General features: G+C 31.8%; 1 long non-coding RNA gene across 1 annotated transcript; it reads left to right on the top strand.

The window, feature by feature from the left end:
• Positions 1 to 9,187: 9,187 nt before the first annotated feature.
• On the top strand, positions 9,188 to 10,974 carry LOC114580127. Its single transcript, XR_003701415.1, has 2 exons — positions 9,188 to 9,299; positions 10,719 to 10,974. It is a non-coding gene; the product is annotated as an uncharacterized LOC114580127 (long non-coding RNA).
• The last annotated feature ends 4,397 nt before the right edge of the window (positions 10,975 to 15,371 follow it).

The raw sequence follows: 15,371 nt of genomic DNA, 5'->3' as shown, positions 1-15,371 counted from the left end.
GTTGAAACGATCCAACGGCTGAGATCGTGCCGGACCGAGCGCCGAACGACGGGAGCGGATCCACGGTTAGGAGAGACCGCGGGATCCTGCGATTAGAAGAGACCGCGGGATCCCGCGATCAGAGCCGTTGATCTGGGAATCAACGGCTCAAACGGCGCGAAGGCCATGCACAGCCCGTCCGACGCCCTAGGGGTGTTTTTTGTCGATTTCTCTCGATTGAGTGAATGAAATCGAACGAAACTTTAGATCTGGGATCTAATAGCGAAGAGCATTCGTGGGGGATGAAAAACAAGGTCTAAAACGCACTTAATCAAATGCTAATTAACTTTATGTTTTCTGACTAGGGTTTAGGATTATACCAAAAATAGTCGATGAAATCGAGGGATTTCTGGCTTGTTGCACTTGTAGGCTGTCCACGCTCCTAGTTGTAGCAGAAAGCACGAGCTCTCGACTCCTAGATCGCACGCAAAACGAACTGGAAGTTTCAAGCTCTCGGGTTCGCCGGAATCTCGCCGGCGGCGGCCTTGAACGGCCGGGATCTGGTCGGGGAAGGTGGGGAAACTCTCCAGGAACTCTCACCCGAAGTCTCAAGTCGTTTGGAGGCCGGGTGCCAGAGATTTTGGAAAAAGATCCCAAAATAATCCCTAAATTTTCCTATTTAAAGCTCTAATCAATGCGTGGACGGTTGGGATTAAATCAATAGGTAATTAGGAGGGAAATCTGACTCCAAAGCACGAAAATTTCAATTTCAAACGAAGGGGGAATCAATTAGAGCAATAAAGAGGGTTTAAATGACTCTTAATGGGTTGATTTGACCCATTTAGATCAGGATTGACCAAGTCCACGTTTGACTTGGTCAAACCAGTCAATGAGACCCCAGGGATGAAAGGGTTTGAGTTATGAACGAATTTGAATTGGATTTGGGCCTTTAATGGGCTTAATGGGTCAATTTTGACCCATTAAGACTTGGGTTGACCAAGTCAAAGTTGACTTGGTCAACTCAGTCCACCATGCCCATGGGTTTGACAAAATCAAGGTCAACATTGCACTAATTGAAAATGTTCTGAGAGACTAAAGCTTCATTTGGTACAATTTTTTTACTGCTTTCAACAACAGCTTTTTAGCATAATTTTTTTTTTTTTTGAAAATAATGAAAAAATAGTGGTTAAAAATTGTCCTAGATGAAGCCTAAATGAAAACAAGAAAGTTCATTTGGATCTTAATGTGATGTTAACTTATCTTCCATTATTATAGATCATATTCTGTGCGGATGATCTGTGAATAGTTTCGAGAAAAGTGTATGCGATGATTCATGTGCATTATATGCATTGTTGAGAATATACTTCACTAGGTGCAATGGTACCCATTTTCGAAGATAAGCTCTCCTAGTTGTGCAATGGCAATAACTATTACATTATGAAATGAAATATTAAGAAGCTTAGTGTGAAATCAAGTAGCTTTTCAAAGACATTCTCATACATGTTGTTGAACACTCCTATATTTCAGCGCAGACTAGCTAAGATCTGCGCTTCTTGCTCCTTGGAATTCCACCTCCTAGCCAGACTGCCAAATGCTTGTTGGACAACCAACTACTAGCCAGCTCAAAAGCTAGGTCCTACTGGCTTCGGTTCTTCTTTTGTTTTCCCCGTCTAATTCCTTTCTCTCCACTGCCATCTCATAGATTTGTGGGATCCTTGATGCCTTCTCAGCAATCTATGGGACTGTTATGATTATTTTGTAGTTGTTTCTATTTTATGTTTTCATATGTTTCTTATTAAAATTTTCTTGCATAGTTCTTCCCTTCTCTTTCTGATTTCTGAAGCTGGAACCCTTCTGGTTTTTTCTATTTTTCTGCTCTTTCAAATTTACTATTGCCACCATTACCATCTCCATGGACAACATCGCTCTTGTTCATATTATTTTGGTCTTAGATTCCCATAGGACTAGGAGATACAATAAGAATCTAGCAACAAAGTTGCAAAATATTAATTCAACATTTTGGTTGAATGAAAAGAATTATCTAAATTGTTGGTAATTTGTTTGCATGTTCTTGGAAGGAAGAGGTCACTTATTTTTGCCAATATAGTTGAACAAGGAGATCCCAAGTTTAAAGTTTGAGTTGAACATGACTTTTTGATGATGACCTGATTATGTAACTTTATGATTATATAGATAAGTGATACATGCATGTTCCTTGATGCAACAAAAGAAATATAGGACAAGTTAAATTAAATATATTCTAAAATCTGTGATGTTGCACAAATCTATGAAGTCGAGATTAAGATTTCATCAACATAGCAATGTGGATGATCCGTCATAGAATATTCCTAACCTATTGCAAATCCTATTGTAAAAGATGAAGTATTATTAATTCATCCAAATGAAAATTTACAAAGAAAAAACTAGCTTATCTTAAAAGGTTTGTTGAAATTTATTGAATATATGATTTTTTTTGTTGGATTAAATCTTGAGTTTGATGTTGTGGGGTATAAATTCTCAAAAAAAAAAAAAAAAAAAAAAAAAAAAAAAAAAAAAAAAAAAAAAAAAAAAAAACTAGTCAAAATTATTGCCATCATCCATGCGGAAGAATGAAGAAGGGAAGGCATGATTGCAACAACCCAATGTCGGGCTTGGCCTTAATATCAAAGATTGCCAACATCAAGAACTTTAACTCAAAGTACTCTTCTATTGAGGATCACAAGCAACTAAACATTGTAAAGATGGTCATTACAGATACTTTATGGTGCATATATTACAAAAAACCCTGACATTCAAATGAAATATGTTGGAAACTTCATAGAAACCACAAAATTAAAATTGGACAGCACAAGGAGGTGAGGTAAAAGAACCAAGACATGTATAAATAATGCAAATGAGAGAAGATGACACCAAGGAATTACCCTTGAGTTCTACAAAAAAGAAATAGAACAACTAAAAAACTTGCTTGGAGCACTGGAAAAAGATATTTATGGCAGGTACTTGTATTCTAGCATTCTTAGATATTGCCTGCTCTTCTTATGTCTTTAAAATATCAAAGATGTCCATTTCTAGCTCATAGATCATTAATTCAGGACCTATAAGACATATGACCAACTCCTTTTATAAATTTATTTCTTATACCCCTCCTGCAAGCAATAAGAAAATCATTGCCCATATGGATCCTAGCAGCCTAACCTTTCAATAAAATATTTTTATAAACAAAATTCCCCACACTCTAAACTATCCTCTATTTACCTAAATTATTTACCAACTTGTTATCTATCCAAAAGCTAACTAAAAATTTTAAATGCAATATTATATTTTATTCTTCATATTGTGTATTTTTAGGAACATGACACGAGGGGGGTGATTGTATTTTTCATACAATCTTCTATATAATCTCATCTTTCAATAGTCCTTGAATCTAATAAAAAAAATCTAGCCAACACCTGCGTCTAGTCACCCATTCTTTTTTGTCTTAAAAAATATGTTTCATTTATTATTCTAAGAAATCACCATTGACGAGTTTTATTTTGATATTTTTGAACTAGTAGAACACAAACCTCCTAATTTTTTAATGAGTGGTATAAGAAACTTTGTTATTTTTCTTTCATTCATAGTGACATATATGGACAACCCACTATGCCTAACGTCTCTTATGCTTGGTGTTTTGTGCCTTTTATCGATGATTATATTGGTGTTTCATGGATTTCTTTTACTAAAATTAGAAAATAATGTGATTACCATCTTTTTCGCCTTTAATAACATGATCAAACATTAATCTGGCGTTGAAATTAAAAGAGTCAAATTTAACAATGATAAAGACTATTTTAACCACACTCTCTCCTCATACTTCAAAGAGAAGATGAACTATACACGAGTCTCTTGTATGCATATACCACAATAAAATGGAACGGCTGAGCAAAAGAGGGACCACCTACATGCCATCATAAAAGCTCACCGTTTTTCTAAAGAATGTTCTAAAAGTTTATTAGGAAGAAATTATTATAGTTGTTGCTCACATCAAATCAATCACGTACAAGGGTCGTTTCATTCAAAAACTTTTTGCAAATCCTGTCCAATTTCTATCATCACTTCAACACCTCAACTAGCCTTGTTTCAAAAACATTTTGTAGTATAGTCTTTATTGATACATGTAGCCAACCCTACATAGTGAGATAAAGGATTGTTGTTGTTGTTGTTGTATAGATTTTATTGATACACATTCTCAAAATAAAGGAAAATGTGACCCATAAATAATTAAATATCTTCATTCGATATTCTCTCACACAAAAGCGATACAAATGCTATCACTCCCAAGAGAAAGGTATAAGTATATAACTATTAGTATCACCTTAAATGAAGAACACTACTTTATTATTTATTATTCTCAAGAAGAAATATCATTAATAAATGATAAAGAGTATTTTCTCATTGATTTCCATTTTGTGCCATGCCAAAATCAACTACTCCTACTCAAACCAATTCTACACCTTAGCCATTTCCTACATATTAATCCTTTAATCTTGGAAGTCCAATCAGCCGAATCAATTCCTGATACTGAATCCCTTGAGGGGACCATTGAACCTACAACTGAAAGGTGTCTTAATATCAAAAGTATAAGAAAACTTTTGAACACACTCTCATTTGTTTATCATACAAAATTTTCTCATGATCACCAAGTCTTTCATATTAACTTGCATTCTACTTTTATTACTATGACAATAAATGTGGAATAAAATAACAAATTTTTGAATAATATTATGAATAAGGAAATGGAAGCTCGTAAAATAAAAATAAGAAGTGAGGATTGAAAAACTTATCATAAGAAAAGAAATCAATTGGATGCATATGCATCTTTCCTATAAAGTACAATTCATATGGTTCACTCAAAAGATATAAAGTTAAATTAGTTGCTAAAGGCTATGCTCAAACATATGAAATTGATTACTATGAAACCTTTGTTTTAGTTGCTAGAATGAACGCTACTTTGAGCTTTTTTATTATTAGCAGCTAATCTAGACTGGCAAATACAAGAATTTAATTTTAAGAATTAATTCGTACATGGCAACCTAGAGGGTGTAGTGTATATGGCGGTACCACTAAGATTCCATTTAAATATAGAATAAAATGTATATATGCTAAAACAAGGCATTGTTTGTGTTGAAGCAATCTCCAAGGGCCTCGTTTGAATGATTCACCAAGGTAATACTCAATATGGGATGCAACAAAATCAATAGGTTCATACATTATTTGTAAAATAAAAAGCTTCAGGAGAAATCTCAACACTACTAATTTTTGTCTACGACAATATCATGACAAGTAGCTGTGTGGAATGATTGGAGAATTTGAATGAAGGATCATTTAAAGAATTTGAAGTTCAGGGTTAAGCAAGCTGAAATATTTTCTTGGCATTTAAGTTGCAAATTCTCATCATAGAATCTTGTTATCATAACAAAAAACATAATAAATTTATTGAAAGATAGGGGTAAATTGGGATGCTATGTAATTCAATTATAAACTCAATGATGCTTCATAAGGCAACAATAGAAACATTTTTCTATCAAAGAATTGTGGTAAGTAATGTAGCACAGAAAAGCAAGCTAAAGAGAAAAGAGCACGACTAATGACAAATTTTAAGCTGACTTAGTTTTTGTATTTAAAATTTAATAGTTTTATTTTTGTTAGTGTATGTGTAATTGTGTGAGAGACAATATCTGTTGTAATTTTTATATTTTTAACATTTATAGAATTTGGAAACTTGTAATTCCAAATTTGTATTTTTTTTTTTTTTTTAATATTTGAGTTTTCAAATTTTGAATTATGAAGAGATTATATGGAGGGAATATTAGAATGAAATTAAATGAAATTGGGTTGAAAAATGAAAGAAAAAAAATTACATGCAACTATGCCTTGCCTCCTCTTTGAAAAGTGGTAGTTACCCTTTCCGCCCCTTCACATGGCCAGCCTCCAACTCCTCCTCCCTTTTTTTTCTTGAATTTTGTTTTGATGTAAAACACTATAAATAGTTTATATTTATGAACATAATAAGGTTGATGTGTTTTTGAAGAGTTCATTCAAAGTGAGAATGAGGGCTAGGTAGCTTGCCACTCCTTGTAGAAATTGGGTTATATCTTTAATCCTAATCATTTTGGTGAATGATTGGTTTTATATGTATGCAAATATTTATGCTTTCTATTTGTAGATCTCTTCTTCTAACTTCCCTTTACAATATCAAACCAATCTCCCACCATTTACCCCACGAAACCCCTAGCAAAACCCATGTATAAGTTGTCGGCCATGAATGGCTCAAATAAGATCTAGTCTTGTTTCATTAACCATTTGAACACCTCAACATTGAGACAACAATATTCAATAAATTCAATCAAAAGTCCTGATCATATTTTTCATCTAGCCTACCTTGCTCCTTTGTCATTTATTTGCTTGCTTTTTCACGCTAAGAGTTTGATTGTTGGTTGCACCCAATCACCCTCTCTATAATCTTGCATTTGGACGTTATCAAAGAGAAATATTCATTGACCTTTACAAACATCAAATTATTATGACATTTTGCATTTTTACAGTCATGTTCTCTTATCAATATGCAGATTTTCATTCATAATTTAAGTTGTTTGAAAGGCTTTGAAACTGAGTCGCTATCATATCAAAGAAAATCACCAAACCAAGAGCATGTGAAAGCTTTCTTAACAAAATTTGACCGGAATAGAGTCTTGGGATGGTATTCACAGAAAAACTTGACAAGTCATGGCGTGCTTAAACAGAGAATACTGTTATCCAGTACTTTAGATGGAAGGAATAATGTGATTAGGACCGTATTAAATACTAGCTGAAAGAAGTAACGTATAGAAGCAACTGTACTGCTACATTTTGTGTATGGCATGAAGATTCTTTAATGAGAATGATCAGATACCCTGCATGGGCGCCTTTGTTGTGTTTTAAAAAAAAAAAAGAGGCCAAAAATAGAGTTACTGTAGATCTTTAGATACTTATTCCTCAGGTCACATTTATAGAGGATAAAACAAATCAATAATTGTATTCAAGGATTGCAGTTACTTAGAAGCCAAAACTCCAATGATAGAGATTCTGGATATAAGATTGATCATGACAAAGCTACTACTATTACTGATGATAAATTGATTAATTTTAAGAAAATACTTACTTGATCATAATCTTAAGCCATGCATGCATGCAACTAAGCAAAAACTTATGTATGAGTACGAAATTCAGGAAATACTTAGTTTATGATATGGGAAGGCAAAGTTTGGCTTGGGATTATATCATTTTTTCATTAATTGTAAAACATTTCTTGATACTTTGCGTGACCCTCATTTTGTTATGTAATAATCATGACTGCCATAGGCAATTACTTTTTACTGGAGAAAAAATATTAAATATTTAATGTCATCATATTTTATAGTAGATTTTTTATCCGCAAGCAACCGAGTGTATATATTTTGGTTGATTTTTTCTGTATATGATGGGATATTATAATGCCTTAGTAATGTCTTAGTTTATTAGTTCCATAAAAATTTCGCTCGATTGTGAATTACAAGGTACAGCTTGTGATCTCAAGCAACTAAAAGCATGAGTGTCACTAAACACTTTACACATACAAAAATTTGGCAATAATCAGATATTTTTTAGCTAAATAATTGATGCAATAAGTGTGCAGGTAAATACATCAAATTTATGGGGAAACAAGAATCTATGATTTCTTTCAGCTCATTAAATTGCTAAAAGTAGTGTGCGAAGAATCCTAAGGATTTGTTCACTTGCAAAAATTAATGAATAATTTGTTGTAGTCTGAGATCCGAAGGGAAGAACAGAGTTGGAAAATAATGCCTGGAGGTACTAAAAACACTCTCATAGTTGAACAATCCACTACTGTAGTAGAAGTCTTGAGTTAAACCTAGATCATGACCTAAGGTATTGAAAGAGGCAATTTTTGGTGTTATGTATGTAAAAAAAAAAAGAATCACTAAAAATAATTATTGAAAATTCCATGGCAAACCAACAATTTATAACATTTCTAAAAATAGGCAAAGACACGCTTATCAAACTTATAGTGATTGATTAAAGATGAAAAATAGTGATAATCTTGGGAATATTTTCTTAAATAAAGAGTAAATGAATCTTTTATACAAATTACTCAATTTTGAAAAGCTTCCAACACCTCCCTTTGGCCTCCAAAGATACTTTTTTTTCTTTTGGTCTCCATTTTACTAAGAGAGGGAAGAGATTTTAGATTACTGACTTAAAAGCATTAGCTCACATGACCTTTTATGCTCACCCATTCTCTTCTTACACTCATTCTCTTGGAAATCTCAAACTCAAAATTGTTGATGTATTTTTGCTCCTTATTGCTAGGACAGTGACCATTAGAATTAACTATGAGTTTTGTCTAAATTCAATCTTATATATTTGAAATCTCTCATTCAATCTCTTGTTTGTAAGCAAGGTAATGAACTTCACAACTTATCACATTATTATCCAAATCTTGTGAATTTAAGGATCAAAAATTGAAAAAGAGGATTGACAGTGCTAGCAAGGTCATGCTTTACTTCGATGAATATTCCAGAGAAAATAATTGTACCCATGCTATTAACAAAGATCTTTCTAGTCTTAAGAAAAATGATTGAATTATGTTATGGCAGTACATATTAAGTCATTTTATACGATTTTCAAATACTCTAAAAAAACCCCTGAAATGTGTCTTTTCTTTTAGAAAGGAGAATTTAAAATTATAGAAGCCTATTCTAATGCCAATTGTGTTGGGTCTATGGTGAACAGATCTAGTTCAGGATATATTGCCTATAGATGCCTATAGATGGAGTAATCTTATAATTTACACAGGACATTTGTCACCCCATGACTAATGAGATTTAGGCTTCGTTTAGGATTGCTTTTTTAGAAAGCTGTTTGAAGCAGTAAAAAAGTCGTCCTAAACGAAGGCTTCGTTTGGAGCGGCTTTCTTGCTGCTTCTTGAAGCAAGCTTTTAGGGCGGCTTTCTTGCTGCTTCTTAAAGCAATTTTTTAGTACGAAATTTTTAATTTTGTATTAAAAAATTACTTTAAGAAGCAATAAGAAAGTTGTCGCAAACAAAATCTTAGTCACTCAACTTTTTTTTTTTTCTTATAAAAATGTGAAACAGGTAACTTACTTTTTCATTCCTCATATCTATCAACGGCATTCAATGTTTCTGGTCATTTCCCTGCAGATCATGACTAGCTGAAGCATGTGAACATTGCTATGGGCAGAGATGGAGCAGCCATTCTTGCAGCCGCGACTTAGCAGTACAGGTAATCCTGTCTGTTGTTCATTAAAAGTAATAAAATAGGTCAAAAATATTCTGATCAAATCTTTTTATTAAAATGAATCTCAACATTATTATATTCTTTTTATTAAAATGAATCTCAACATTATTATATTTATTTTAAAATAAATATAATAAAATTATAATTGAATTTTCTTGCATTCATATAAAAAGAAAAATATTCATCTATCAAAATTTAAGTTTTACTAATTTAAAACGAGGAGTTGAAGACAAATAGGAAGAAAACGACTGAAATTTTTTGGACCAAAGTGCGACCACATGCATCGTTCAGTTTACTCTCCACATGCATTTTGGCCCTATATCACAGCGGAATTACTGCACTTTGTCCCTTTCTTGAATACTCAGACAATTCTACATGCCATGTTAATACAAGACTTTTGCCTCCTTCACTGTATAATCTTAACGTGTAGCTTAGAGTTCAAGATTCATGGAGTTTAATTTTTATTGAAGACTTTTTTTTTTAAGATTCTTTCCTTATGGCTTATGTTTTTGATATATTGGAATATTCAATGAGAATATTCTGTGAATAAATATGATTCCTTCAATAGCTCTATATCTGCCTTTGATTTTATTTGAGATAATTTTTTTACGATTTTATTTTTCAAATTGAAAGCTGCTTTCTACAATATTTTGAAGAAGTTATTTTATTTATAACAACGTTGTAAAATAATAAGAAAGCTGTCCCAAATGAAATCTTAGTTGATAGTTTATGGGCATTATTTCATGTAATTGTAATTGAATAATATAATGGAGTTTTTTTGTGAAAATTTTTGGCTTAGGATATTTTTGACCAAACTTTTAGTTAGAATTAGTCTTTTTTTTTTTTTTTTTAGATGAGTGTTAATATAAATTGAAAAAGTATCGTGATATTCTAATATAAATTATGTCGAATTACATTTGAAAGTCACTAATTTATTTTAAAACTCGCATAACATATGTAAAAGGAGTTTTAAAGTAAATTTAATAATTTTTAAATTCATCTTGTTATAATTTATTATGATATGATTTATTTGTATATAAAATTTAATTAATTGTTCATATATTATACAACTTATGCAACTTCAACATTCATTGACAAAATTTTGATCAAACTATTCTATCCAAATTTGTTCCTTTGATGGCGGATTAATTTTCATATCAAATAAAATCTCTGCATGCCTTTCATGATAGTCTTGCGTTTTAATTTCATTTTTGTTCTAAACAAAGGATGCTGCTGACTTTTAATAACGTCAGTTATGCATCAATGGCGCATTGTTTTGAGGACTAATTCCATGAAGACCGCATGGACTGTGCGACTGTGCTTAAATTGTTTGCAATTTAGCTTCTTCTGTTGTATTTCCTTCACAAAAGTCAAGATAGATTAATTAATTTCCTGCTTTTGCAGGTAATTTAGCTATGCATGTGATGGTGAAAGAAGCTTTTCTGAAAAGCTCCAAGCTATAAGGTTAGCTAAAAAAACTGATATTCTGGCTTCTGTATAGAAGCCTTAGCTTCTTGGCTTTGATAGCGTGCTTAATTGGCTTTTACTTGTTATCATGAACCATGCTTGAGCTTTCACAAATTAATCACAATAGTATTTTGGAGGCTTATTGTATACTTATAGATGACTTCTTGCGTTTCATTTAATAATGTTTTTTTTTCTTTTTTTTTTTAATATATCAATTTAGACACGCGAGAACTTTGATTTGTGTAAAAAAATATTTGTAATGAGAGGTCTTTTGTTGGAAAAATTATTCTGTGCGGACGCCGAACGTCATTCTGAGACTAAACAGAATGTGCCACGTCACATCTTCACTCGTTACTGCAGCTCGGTACCATTGATGTGACGCATTATGGTTGGTATCCGGACGGCGTTCAACATCCGGTCTCTGCACAAAATAATTTATCCTTTTATTGAATGTGTAAATGTGATACTTAATAAGAATTTTTGAATGTGATCTCCTCACACATCACTTGCTTCGCCGATTTTTTGCCTGTAGTAATTTCCTGCTCTCATTTACATGAGGTCAACCTCATCGATGCCACCTCTAGTGAGCTCTCGTCGTGATTTCCTTACACATCATTGATCCCATTGAATCCTTAAGCATTAAGATTTAATGATCAGCATAAGGAATATTTTTTATTCACTAATTCTATTAATGTATATGTTTGAACTGAGTGAATCAGAAGTTTTATTAAAAGTCCTGAACCTATAATCCCTACAGTCGGAGCCTAAGTATCCAATGATATTACTCGGGCGGGCAATTCTTCTCCCACACTCTTTTCTCACCGGAGATCAACACCAAGCTATTATTCCTGCAACATATAAAATGATATTTGTACATTTAAGGTTTTGTTTGGAATGACTTTTTTATTACTTTTTAAAACAGTTAGAAAGTCGTTGCAAAGGATTTAGGAGGGCTTTCTTAGTGCTTCTTAAAGCAGCTTTCTAGTATAAAAATTTTAATTTTTTATTAAAAACTTACTTTAAGAAGCAATAAGGAAGTCATTCCAAGGCTTTTGGGACTATTTTTTTTGTTTTTGTAATGTTGTTGTTAGTATTCAAATTTTTTAAAAGCAGGAAAAAAGTAATGGTCTAAAACTGTCTCGAATGAAGCCTAAGCTTTATTTAAGATGGTTTTTTTGCAACATTTTAAAGTATTTTTTTAATAAAAGATGTCTGATTAAAATTTTTTTTACCAAAAAATTGTTTTATAAAATATTAAGAAAGCTAATAAAGTCTTAATTAGTATTTTTTATGTATTAGAAAGCTAGCAAAGCCTTAATTAGCAAGCCATGTGGCACACAACGTAGGAGAAGGGCCTTTCTTGTAATAGACCATTGCTATCAGTGTATCACTATCACTTATCAGTTTAGAATTTTTTTACATTTTTAATGAGTTATTTTTTATTTTAGAAAGTCCTAAATAAAATTTAAGCGATTTTTTTTTTTTTTAAGATGCAAACTTGGATTTTTTTAATGTTAAATTATTTTTTATATATTTTAAGGTGGAGTGCATCTTTTAATATCATTTTTTACTATTTTTAGTCATATTTTAAAAAAAAATTGATTGTCATTTGTGTGATTAAAAATATTTCTAATTAAAATATCTAATTAGTTAATTTTTAATATAAAAAATTTATGATTAAATATTTGCTCACAAGAGTAAGGATTTATGCCCCAAAGGTTAGAAGGAAAATATTATTTCTCTAAGGTCAAATTTGAATCATATTTTTCAAAAGTTGTCAATTAAGAATTCAAAAAATAAAAAACATTTAGTCATTTTTTTCAAAAATATTTTTAAGATAAAAAAGTGGGAAATGGTTTTGGTTATAATCACAAAAAGAACATATGATATTAAAATTTAATATTTAATTATATTTTAAATAATATATAATTATATTTTTTAATTTATAGGAATGATTTATTCCTTAAATACTACATACTACAAAATTTCAATTAAATAATTGGGTTATGGAGGAATAATTATAGTAAAAAAATTATAGAGAATTCTATTAGATTAACTATAAATATTTTCTTATCCACATTTGCAATCGATAATCCACTTTATAGGATATGATTATGATTTTTACGATAAAATACATAACTTCGTACAATTACATATAAAATATATTAGATAAACTAGTTTTATTATTATTATTATTAGATAAACTAGTTGTAGCTAGTTGTGCGGCTTACAAGTTAAGCTTGAGTTTGGCTTCTAATTAGAGGAGTTGCACGCGAGTTCCCTCGACTAGCTCTTCTATTGAAAACCTATAATCAATTGATGACTATGTCATGTAAGTTGACGAGTTCTTTTGAGCGAATTGTCTTGATTAATATAAATGTGGTTTCATAAATCACTCGATCGATCGAGTTCAACATCTTAATAATAAGGATCAAATTAGTGCTAACTCTTCAGACAATCCGTTCAAGATTCAATTCTAGGTGGCATGAAACATTACCATATTTCTAAATATGCAAGTTCTAAGATCGATGTCCGGTTTCGTTTGGGACAACTTTCATACGGGTTTCTAAAGTTGCTTTCTAGTACAAAAATTTTTGAACTAAAAATTTTATACTAGAAATCAGTAAGAAAATTGTCCCAAATGAAATATCAATCAACCAAGAAATTATTACACTTGGAGTTTGTGCGGACGTAGAGCCACATCCACACTCCAATGAAATCATGACACGTAATTTTAGCGTGACCTAATGACCTGGCCAGCTTGTACACAGACTGTGTACAACTTATACAAACTGTGTACAACTTATACACAGTGTGTGCACAAGAAAATTTTATACACACTTTGGGCTTAATTAGGCCATCGATCTCGCTAGAAAAAAACACACACATGTCTTCATTATATTGAAAATCCAAATGTAACTCTACGTCTGCACTCCTCGCGTCATAATTTCTTCATAATCTCATTTTGACATGATTCAAGCCTTTATTATGACTTGATTAAGTTCAACAAAATGAAAAATGAGTATATAGCCAATCTAAAACCTCCCAAACTCATATTAAACGTATTTTTTTTAAGCTAATCTTAAACCAATGTAGAATTAGCTCAAGATCAAAGGTTGATCGCAGCCTTATTAATGATTGATGGCGCCAATCGCGCTGTCAGTACGTAAAAATTCATGAAAAACCGAAGTACTATATATTTTTTATTTCAACTAATCTATGTTGCTCTATTTATATAAGGTCCAATTGCTACGTGATTCAAACGCCACGTGGCAATGATAAATAATAGATTTTTAGTAGCTGTTGTCAATGAACTACAACAATCAGAAAGAAAGGTAAAGAATTTCCATACAATTTAAGGAAATTATTGATCAATAAATTACAATAATCTTGAAATTAATACAAAAAAAAATTATTAGAATTGTGTTAATATGTAAGAATTGAGGTTAGAAACGAGATCACAAATGCATGCATGAAATTGACTTAAATATAAAAGAATAATAAAATGGATGAAAAGTTATTGATTTTATGCCTCATTAATTTCCTTTATTAATGTTTGATCTAAAGTAAATGAAATGTATAATGAAAATTTGTTATACCCTTTAGTTTAATTTTAGTACATTTGGAAATTATTAGATTTAACGGATTTTCAAATTTTTTCTTTGTCATTATTGTCGATCGCAAGCCTCAACTACCACCGTGAGCCGCTACAGTGATACACTAGCTGCCAACAGTTACTCTGCTGCTCATATCAGCCACAACGATAGCCGACACCTTTCGCCGCCACTATTGCTACTTGCTTCAGATCACCGCCCACAAGCCACAACCCCTAGTTGTTGGCACAACATATTGCCCATTGGCCACTACTGCCTACTGATGCCGCCTCTCGATCATTGCTCATGACCATTGCAGCTAGCGACACCAAGCACTGCCTCACTAAGCCATCAACATATATGGCTAGCTGCTACCGTCTACTGCCTTGTCATTGAGGCTGCTATAGCCTACTGTTCATCGATTACATTCATTTCACTTCAAATCAAATGCATTTATTTTAAAATCCTCCAAATAATTCTAAGTATTTCAAATATATTATATTTATTTTACATTATTTTTTATTTTATTCTATATTTTTGTCCAATTAAATGACCCCTAAAAGAGTACGAAATTAGAATTAATATTAAACTTTTCTCGAAAAGTCCGAATAAAACTTCAACATTTCAGGGCTCATAAAAAGAATTTAGGGGTTTGGTGCCATCTAAAATCTTCTTAAAAACTAATATATATATCACGAATATTATTTATTCATAAATATATTTTTATTAATAATTTAATTATAATCCTCAAATCTTAACGTTTAGCTCATAATATCATTATAAAAATTTAAAAATTATTTTATTTCTTTAAACTAAGCATATCTGCTCCCACCGCTAGCCCTTCAACGGCTACCTTCCTGTATCCCAGCGTTGATCCGTGAACCCAGAGCCCCTTCCTTCTCCTCCATGCTTCCTCCTGTCTGTCCCTCTTATTCTGTTTCCCCGTTAACTTTGTAAACACAAACCACCGGACTTAATGCGTAGCGCGGTACTTCTT

Source organism: Dendrobium catenatum, unplaced genomic scaffold (assembly GCF_001605985.2).
Source record: "Dendrobium catenatum unplaced genomic scaffold, ASM160598v2 fragScaff_scaffold_793, whole genome shotgun sequence".
NCBI classification, from domain to species: Eukaryota; Viridiplantae; Streptophyta; class Magnoliopsida; order Asparagales; family Orchidaceae; genus Dendrobium; species Dendrobium catenatum.
Note: the sequence above shows the minus strand (reverse complement) of the source record. Positions and strands in the feature narration are given on the sequence as shown.